Source organism: Nanorana parkeri, unplaced genomic scaffold (assembly GCF_000935625.1).
Source record: "Nanorana parkeri isolate BGI_ZX_2015 unplaced genomic scaffold, ASM93562v1 scaffold30, whole genome shotgun sequence".
NCBI classification, from domain to species: Eukaryota; Metazoa; Chordata; class Amphibia; order Anura; family Dicroglossidae; genus Nanorana; species Nanorana parkeri.
In genome coordinates this window covers 783,655-791,123 of record NW_017306298.1, presented here as the reverse complement: position 1 = coordinate 791,123, position 7,469 = coordinate 783,655, and the positions used below count along the sequence as shown (strand labels likewise).

General features: G+C 41.2%; 1 protein-coding gene across 2 annotated transcripts in view; it reads left to right on the top strand.

Annotated features, from left to right (window-relative positions):
• The window catches only part of MPPED2 (metallophosphoesterase domain containing 2), a 158,383-nt gene that overhangs the window by 2,101 nt on the left and 148,813 nt on the right, over nucleotides 1-7,469 (top strand). Inside the window, exon 1 of one of the 2 annotated variants that reach the window (XM_018567976.1) lies at nucleotides 264-442. The exons of the other annotated variant lie outside the window; for it this stretch is intronic. The gene's annotated coding sequence lies outside the window, so the exon portion shown is untranslated. Of the gene's footprint in view, nucleotides 1-263; nucleotides 443-7,469 lie in introns of those variants that run through there. 2 annotated transcript variants of the gene reach the window in all.

The following is a 7,469-nucleotide window of genomic DNA, read 5'->3' as shown; positions in this document are numbered from 1 at the left end:
TTTTAATCTGAAATTGCACCTTTTAAAAAAAAAAAATGCAGTTATTTTAAATTATTTTTTAAACAGCGTGCCCCCAAATATTCCTCACTTGTCAGATCGCTGGTGCAGAGAACTAATATTAATATCCTTTATGTAACCCCTCTCTGCCTTCTGTCTTTCCAAAGCCTGCTTTGAGTCACAGTGTTGGCTCTGCGGTGCTGAGCCAACTGTGGTGCCCATGTCACAGCCTTTGGACACTGATTGTAATCAATCAATACTAGAATAAGGCAGAGGGGAGGGGGAGAGACTGGGAGCGTGTCAGCTAGAGAAAGAGAGAGAGAGAGGGAGAGAGGAGTCAGAGGAGCCAGGTAGACAACTGAAGATCAGCCAGCAGGGAAATCTTATGCTTTCTACAGAGAAAACCATCAGAGATCAGCATCCGGCTCACCATGGACTTGAATAGGTAGCCAACATATCACAGAACACTTCCATACTTTGCAAACTCTGAAACTGTTGTATTGCTGCAGAGGGGACAAATAAATTGAGCCTGATACTATTCAATAAAAGCTGACTTTCTGCTAACAATGTGCTATTTGCATGCTGGGGCCAAATAATGCAAAGGCTGCTCTTTGTTGCAGGTGGTTAAAATGTTTCCTTCTATATATCTTTAACACTGTAGGAATTGTACAGATGCTTGGTGTGTATTTTGACTTAAACTGCTGCAGGGTATAAGATTTTATGTCCCTTTTTCTTCTTTTTTTTTTTTTCTTTTCTAGGCTAGCGTTGTATCTGAAAATATCTTACAAATGTAAATTGATGTTTGCATTGTAACACGCTTAACTTATTGCTTATTTGACTCTTTCTGTAGTGGCAATTGTAACTTGCATGTGCAGCTGAGTTGATGTGGTGAGGAATGAGATCTGCAAGGTGTATATGCTGCTTTATGTGTGTACACTTTTTTTTTAATATTGTGTAGGTGGCACAGTCGCTTGCAGGTAGGGTGCAAATTCAACACGTTCCTTAAAAATGTATTTACATTTGCTGATTGTTGTCGGTTTGTGGAAATCTGGTGGTTGCTAGAGGTTACTGAACGCTGTCACTTTGGAAGCAAAGATTGTTTAATTATTATAATTTTTTTTTAATAGCCATTTGGGTTGCGTAATGCCGGTTTACTTGCATGATATTGGTTCATTTTCTTGGATGGGTGAATTGTAGCGTGGAAGGCAAAGTCCCTGCCAAAAAATCTGCAGCTAGTGTTTCCCAGATCCACAATAAAAGTGCCGTACATATGATGTGGCACGTTTTTGCTACTGCATAAATGGCTTCATGGACTTTCCAAAAAATGCTCTGGAATTAATAACAGTTTGATTAAAACCCATGCTGACAATGGCCGAAAGATTTTCATTTCATATTACAGCACCTGGGAACGGGCTTTAAAAATGTAACTATATTTAATTGCACAACGCTTTCTGTTATACCTGATGCACAAAAAAAGTTCCTGTATCCCAATCTGCCTTCTTGTAATCTTTCATGGAACACTGAATATGATGTGATGTTTTCTCTGATTAATAAAATATATATTCCCGTATACAATATTCATAATGACCATTTCTTAACATTTCCCTGTACATTATGTATGTGAAGGAACTAGCAAAAGGCTTTTTAACCTTGAAATGTTTGCTCTTCGGGGAAGTTTGTTCTTGTGAGTAGTTTTGTGTCCTTAAAAAGTCTTTGTCCAAGTACAGTCTTAATATTAGACTTTGCTGCTTGTTATGGATTGCTGTCAGGGTGGTACAAGTATTTTCTTGCTATTAGGAATCTCTTTAATAATGTGTACAAACATGGAAATGTCCATTTTGTAGAGTGCTGCCCTGAAGTATGTGCAATCAGTTGTGGAGTGTCCCAGGATGATTTTTTTTTTTATATTATGGAGGTGCGTGCATCTTATATATTTCAGTAGGCCCAGGAAAAATAGTTAAGATGTAATAAGATGTAGATGTGGAGATGTAATAAGTTAATTACCAAAGTTATATGTCAGTGATATTACCACAGTTATGTGTTTTTTATATGTCAGTACTGACAAAATGGCAATGACACTACCACAGTCAGAGATCCCATGAAACCACCTCTTTACTTTTTGTAGCAGCAACATGTTCTATAAACTCTTTGCGCTCTGTAAATAGCATAACAATTGCCATTGTTTGCTGCTGCAATGGAGCTTAAAATTTAATGTTCCTACATTTGTCAAATCAGACCCAAGTTATCATCTTTTTAAGTAGTAGGCAAGTAATCTACCAGTATGGAAGGAAACTAGTCTGGGTAAAGCAAAAGGGAAAACATGCCAGCTGCACATATACTCGGTGGGATTCAAACCTATGACCCAGTAGGAGTGCTGCAAGCTCCAGTTTATTACTGAGCTAGCAATATTGAAATAATATAGTATATAATAGTCTTGAAAGTAAAGTTGTTTAATACATAAAAGTATTTTGTTAATGCGTGTGCCTTTTAAAGTCATGGTCTTTGTTTGGCCTTTGATGAATGAATTTGGAGAACCCTAATGTGTGTGCATAAAATATATAATATATTATAATGTAAATGGGTAAGCCCTATTAGTCCAGTAGACTTGGGTTAATCAGTACTAAATACCAGAGACCAAAAGTTTTATTTACTTAATGTATTTATGAGTTGTTGATACAGTATGCAGTTCTTAAACTATGTAGAAGCATTCTCTCTCCAGTCCCTGTTCCCCGAAGGCACTTATGATCTAATGTCCCTTTCACCCTCACTAGGCCAATTTATGGGTGACGTCAACCTACTAGTATGGATTGTGGAAGGAAATCAGAGCACCTGGAGGGAACCCACACTAGCACAGGGAGAATGATCACTCTTCATGCAGATCATGTCCTTGGTGGGATTTATGGAGTAGATTCCTTTTGCACACCATACTGGAATCAATAATATGGTTAAAAGGGTATTGCAATGACTCCCGAGTGGTCACGGTGTATAACATGGATAAGATATGTCATCAGCAAGCCGACAAGTTTGTTTCAGAGTGCAAAGCTCTTCTTTACTACATGATCACATAGAAAAACTATGTTTTGGGACCCTTCATCAGGCATGTGAAGAAATAACATCCCGTGTCTAATGAAGGGTCCTGAAACTTTAGTTTTTCCTATGTGATCATGTAATAAAGAAGAAGTTTGCACTTTGAGACACGCTTGTCGGAGTGCTGATGACATTTTTTCTTCTTGGTGGGATAAAACTCAAGACTGGGCTGCAAAGCAAGCACTTGGCTTATGTTACGGGTGAAATCTGAACTTTACTGCTGGTTTTTTTTCACCTTTATTTCACCTTTCTGTATTGGAATATGTTCCTAATTTTTTTCCCCAGCTATTATTCTTTTTTGGTTAATGCTTTCTATACATGACAGCTTGTTCCTTTTCTCGTGTCTCTTTAGCAGCTGTCTTTTAGGTTTGTGAGCATGTTTTCACACAAACATCTCCATTTTCTGATAGGTTATGTTTTTTTTTTTCCCTCTGCTGTATTTACTTCACATGATGGCATAATTATGCAATTTCACACCACAGCAAGAAACTTTGGGTTTGGAAATTTAGCATAGCTCTAGGCGAGGTTACACGGGAAGGCAGGTGTTGGCTTATGTAAAACAACAATTGGGATGCAAATTAAGAAGACAGCTGCAGATGGGTTAAAGTTTTTTTTCTTCTATGTTTCGTAAAACCTTGCATCATTTTCTACCTGTAAACAAAAATGTTTCAGGGAAGGTGAAGATTTGTTGGAAAAAGTTTTTAGGGAAAGCAGTTTTTTTTTTTTTTCCTTGTTTCAATGCTGATTAAGCAGCTTGAAAGCCAGGTAAAAACCTGGTGGTAAGCAGTCTGAAAGGATATATACATCCTCAATGGTTTTTGCATATAACTACTCCTAGCAAGCAGTAAATTATATTTCAAAAAGTTACGAAAAAGGTTTAAACTTACCTGTGTCTCCACCGCGCGCTCCCATCCAAAGATCTGAAAAATCTCGGGCGACTGCAAAGAATCATGGGGCGAGCGCATACGCGTTACAGATCTTCAGCTGGGAGACGAGGAGGGATACAAGATAAGTCAATGGAGGCAGCGCGCACCCGCACAGACTCCGTGGGACAGGAAGTGCCAGGTAGAGATAGCAGTCAGTGCTGGATTGGAGACCGGCACCCGCGCTGGAGGGACAGCTGAAAACTACTGGAAAGAAGATAATCGGATCAAGAGGCATCATTTTAGGTAAGTCCTTATACTAGCATGGGGGGGGGGGGATATTCTTTACTGTCACTTTAATAAGCAGTCTTGCATGATGTAATATAGAATAGACCAACACTGGTTCAAATCTAGCACAACATAGCCAAAAGCTCTTTGAATTAAAGGGTCATTCCACTACAAACGGATATTTTAGTTTCTTGGTAGATGCTTAAGAGTTAAAACACCTGATAGTTTATTTTTATTTCTCGAGGACTTTGTTGGTGAGATCTCTGGTCTGCATACTTGGTGTGGCCATTATGAGGGGTTCCCTCTCTTTGTTGAACTGTTTAGTTCCAAACTTGTGGGCTGGGGGGCGCATGAGGCTCTTTGCCTCAGGGGTCCTTAGGTTGTGTTGTCCTCAGGGGCTTTTGGTGGTTTCTCAAGCCAGTGCAGTAAAACATTCCTGAGAATGGTTTCTACTACTTGAACAGTTTGGTTTATTTCTTTCACACTACCTTACTTTTTCTGTGCTGTCTTTTATGTTCTTTCATAATGGATCTTGCTGGGATAAATGTCACATTTTTAAGAGGGTGTTAAGAGAGCACAAATGTTGAAGCATTGATTTGTAAATGAGATGTAATAACAGTGATTTCTAGTAGTGTTGCTGTAGGATGTTTCCGCTCCCTCGACCACCTCCTGTAGGATGTTTCCGCTCCCTCGACCACCTCCTGTAGGATGTTTCCGCTCCCTCGACCACCTCCTGTAGGATGTTTCCGCTCCCTCGACCACCTCCTGTAGCTCTCATTGGATCGTCCTGCTGACTTCCATGTCATTATTGTGTCAGGTAATGGAAGTCAGCAGGAGGTTGACACCATTGGGAATGTAATTGAAGCCCTCAAGGAGCTTACAGTCTAAGGTCCCTATCGCACACGCATCATAGAGGGTCAATTTTAGACGGGAGTCAGTTAACCTTTTCTAGCATGTCTAGCATGTCTTTTGAGTCAGGGAGAACATGTCTTTTGAGTCAGGGAGAACATGGAACCTCCATACAGATAGTGTCCAGAGCAGGGAACCCAGTACTCCAATGCAGAAGCGATAACTACTAAGCCACTGTGCTGCCCCAGATATCAGGTTCCCTGCAGACTTCAAATTTTTTAGGCTGCCATTTGGCAGCAGAAAAGCTGATTAATTTTGTCTTCTTTTTACAGGTACATGGAGGACTTTAGTATAGAGACAGGGTCATTTGTACGAGCCTGCATGCTAGAATGCTGAGTTTTAGCTTGCGGGCTAGTGTCTATATGAGGCTAGCGTTTATGTGCCCTTTTAGCGTATAACAATGTTTACTTCTTTCTTTTTCAAACTTTATTGAGAGTGTACAAAGCATAGCCTCCATTCAGTTCTCCGCATCATGGTAAGCTCTGGAGCCATCCAGTGTGCTGAGAAAAAATGCAACATGTCTGCATTGTTCTGTACTGCACATCACAGCAGCATTGTGGTGTGAACGAGACATATAGAAAGTCATTTGCTTTCTATGTTCCCTAGCTGTCACCGCAGATAGTATGAACTGCAGGCATATTGAAACATACAATTTAATTAAAAAAATAGAAGAGCCGCCATTTACATAATTATTTATTGAAAAACAGGACAAGGCAACTGTTTACAGCGCACGGACATCACAAATCTCCATCTGAACATCTGCAGACATAAGAATAGGCACTGTACCTTTATCAATTGGGAAAAGAAACGCCATTTCGTTTGGAAAAGCAGAGACAATAAGGCAGCACCTTGGATAAAAAAAAATACAGAAATGTGTTAGATATTTACCTTAAAATAGAAAAAAAAGACCATGATGTGCATTAGACCTCATGCATGCGGTGGTATTAAAATATTACCATCTATGCCGGATCTGTCTGCCAGAAGCTGACAGAAAAAAAATTCTAGCCTCTAGAACACACAATGTTTCATGCTTTTATGCATAAATGATGCCAGTATGCTTCTCTCCGAACGCAGGTTTGGGGCATTATATTTTTATTCCTCTGAACACTGCTCTGAAATACAGATCTGAACGCCACAATGTGCATGGACTCGCTGGTAAAAAAGAGCTGCATTCAAAAAAATGTAAGCACTACATCATACTTTATTATGTTATCCAACAAACATTTATATTAAGGGATTTAACAGCCGTTTATAGAGGAAAGTTGGCCAACTTGTGCTTTGTCTGTGGTACTAGAAGTCCCAGCATGCTTGGCTCACTACATTCCATGGATACTCACCGGACTTCAGGACTGTCTCTAGAATTCGGAGCAGCCATGCTGTTGCCTGCCTGTGTTGGTCATCGTATATATTTTTTCTAAATAGTGTGGAAGATTGTCCAAGTGAGCGATTCTGCATCCAATGCGGATGAAATCCTGGCCTTGTTTGTGGTGGCACCGCTCCAAAAGAAAAATTTACTGCTCTCACTACTGGGGTCTGACTTATTTTTAATGGTAACTTTAACGGAGGAATATTTAGCAGTTTGTAAAAGGCATGAAAAGGCTTCATGTATATAGAGCAGAATAAATGAAAAGTGCTGTGTTCCCATATGAACCAAATCAGACTTTCTCATTTGCACAGGGTGATTACGTCTGCTGGTTGCTTTGGGTGATGTCTCAAATTCAATGTGTTGGACATGTAGTCTTTGCTGTCACACTTACAGATTTAGTTTATTTTCGGCTCTATCTACAGTGAAAACAGAGGGTTCTGGTTCTTGTAAGGGTTGTGCTATTGTAATCAGGGCAGCCATCAGGGGAGGTATGGCCGATACTCATGTAAGGGGCCCAGGCAGCCTGGGGGACCCACCCGGGTCCCTTACATGACTATCGGCCGACGGTGAAGGGCGAGGAGGCGGAGGCCTGGCCTAGCAGCGCAGGGCCCCAGCGGCTTTGAGACAAGCTAGGGCCCCATCAGGGAAGCTGCTCGTCTGATGTCAGACTGGCCGGAAGTGACCTCACGTTAGTGATGTGATGTCACTTCTGGCCGGTCCGGCGGCAGATGAGGTCATGTGTGCAGGTAAGAGGAGCTAGGAAGGAAGGAAAGGAGGGAGGGGAGGGATGCAGCCCTGACCAGCCCACCTGAGACCCCTTCAGAGCCCACCACAGACAGTCTGAGATGGGCTGTGCAGCATATATGGGGGGCTCTAGAGGGTCACTCTCAGGTGGGTCCTGTGTCCAGCGCGTCACTAAGCCCTGCGTCCAGCGCGTCACTAAGCCCGGCGTCCAGCGG